The sequence below is a fragment of the Solanum pennellii genome, chromosome 7 (assembly GCF_001406875.1).
Source record: "Solanum pennellii chromosome 7, SPENNV200".
Taxonomy (NCBI): Eukaryota; Viridiplantae; Streptophyta; class Magnoliopsida; order Solanales; family Solanaceae; genus Solanum; species Solanum pennellii.
The window spans coordinates 61,513,195-61,515,730 of record NC_028643.1 but is presented as its reverse complement, the minus strand read 5'-3'; positions in this window follow the sequence as shown (position 1 = coordinate 61,515,730).

Genomic DNA, 2,536 nt, shown 5'->3' with positions numbered 1-2,536 from the left:
GGGGGGGGGGGGGGGGGGGGGGAGATAGGTGAAAATCTCTTCGGAAATTGAAAATCAAGTTCTAGAAGCTAAAAGGAGTTTGTGGTTGAAATTCCCATTAAAAAAAGCAATAATCGAGCTCTAAATCGAAAATTTACTACTATTACATCTTTGAGAGATGAACCCCAAAACTCACATTTGCAATGTGGTCAATAATTAGAAATTCTTGAAAAGCTTTTCCAAAATTAATTTATCTGCAATAAGAGGACCATAAATCCCATAAAATCTATGAAAACTCATTCCAAATTGACCCTCAAATAAAAAATTTTCAATTTCTCTATTTAGGGTTTAAAATCTCAATTCAATGGATAGAAATCACGAATTTTGATAGGGATATTCTTGGGGAAAAAGTAAAATTGCATTAGAAACACACAACCAATGATTATGAAAGAAAAACGCATCAAAAATCACCTCAACCTGACTTTTCTAGCTTAAAAAATGTTAAGAACTATGATTTGGGTTAGAATAGATATTTAGCTCGACGATTTTTCTTTAAAATCCATTTTTGTCGCTAAAAGTTTGTTTGTCCTTGCCACTAAAAGTGTGCACCAACAACCTGAAAACATTGTTTTGACCGTTGAAACTCATTCTGAATCGTATAAACCCGAACCAACAATGTAAATTGATCATAAAAACATATTTTGGTACCAATAAATCGTCATATTTTTTTAAAAAGAGATAATTATGACCAAAATACCCCTCAAAGCCTATTTAGGCCAAAATTTAATTTTTAACCTAAATATCCAAATCACAACCTAAGGTTTTAATACTCTAACCGATCACCTTACTAGACCAAACTCGACATTCCAGACTCAATAAAATTGATGGAATCCCTATACGACGCTCAAAAATCAAAATGTTGACCAAATTCAACCATATCAAATATTATTAACTCAAAAGGGGCAAAATCAGTAAAACACCAACCATTCCCCGCAACCCAAGCTAAGCATGAAAAAACTACGAGGAAGGGTAAAATAGTCATTTTACAATTAAAAGCAAATTCAAAAGAGATGGGATATTACACAATCCACCACTAAAAGATGTGTTCGTCCTTGAATAGAAAAGCAAAATACGATTCTTGAAGGGATGAGAAGTTGAGGGTATCTACAACGCATGTCGTACTTCGCCTCCCCTGTCGCCTTTTCAACAGGTCGATGCCTCCACCACACCTTCACTAAACCCAATATGCTTGGATCTCAATTGTCTAGTATGTATATCCAAATAACAATTGTCTCATCCTCAAAGGACAAATTTTAAACCGAAGCAACATAATTCCACTAAATAACATGAGAACTATCATGAAGATATTTCTTAAGAATCAAAATATGGAACACGGGGTGAAGCGCTGTAAGGCTTAGAGATAAGGCTAATCTATAGGCTACATCTACACACCTTTCTGAAATCTCAAAAGGTCCAAAGAACCGCGGAGTGAGATTTCCTTTTTTCTCAAACCTCATCATACCCTTGGTGGGGGACACCTTAAGCAAAACCTTTTCCCCAATAGCAAAGGATATATTCCGGACATACCTATTTTCATAGCTCTTCCACCTATTTTGTGTTGTCAAAAGGCGCTGTTGAATCAACTTAACTCTATCTATGGGGTCTCTCGACAAATTAGTGTCCCAAGGTCAAACTCTAAATGAATCAAACTAATGAACTAAAGATCTACACCTCCTCCATACAAAGCCTCAAACTGTTCCATCTGAATATTGGAATGATAACTGTTATTATAAGCAAACTCTGCAAGAGGTAGAGAATGGTCCCAATGACCACCAAAGTCCATGACACAATCCCAAAACATATCCTCAAGTACCTAAATAGTCCACTCTGACTGACTATCGGTTTCAAGTACAAAATAGTCCAGTTTGGTACCTATACGCTCCTACATAGAACTCCAGAAATGAGAGGTAAACTAAGCACCCCTATTAGACACAATGGTAATGGGCACTCTATGTAATCGAACAATCTCGTGGATGTAGATCCTAGCCAACTACTCTACATTATAGTTAGTCTTCATCGAGACAAAATGATCTAACTTGTTCAAAGATCCACAATGACCCAAACAAAATGAAATTTACCCAAAGTCAACGGTAATCTAGTCACAAAATCCATCGTAATGCGCTCCCAAGGATGGGTATCCTTTGCATCGTACCACTTTGTGTTTTAAGCTTGACACATTCAAAACTTGGCCACAAAATCCACAATGTCTCTCTTCATACCACACCACCAATAGTGTTGCTTCAAATCATGATACATCTTAGCCGCTCCCGAGTGAATAGAGTATTCAGAACAATGAGCCTTCTCCACTATTATGCATACCTAATCACCAAATCTAGGAACAAAAATATGGCCACAAATCCTCATAACTCTCTTGGGATCAAGAGATGCCAAATTAGCTTCAGCTTTCAACACTTTGTCCTGAATCACTCTCAACTTGTAGTCCTCAAACTAGTGGGCATGAATCTAATCTATCAAGGTAGACGTAGACTCAACAAAG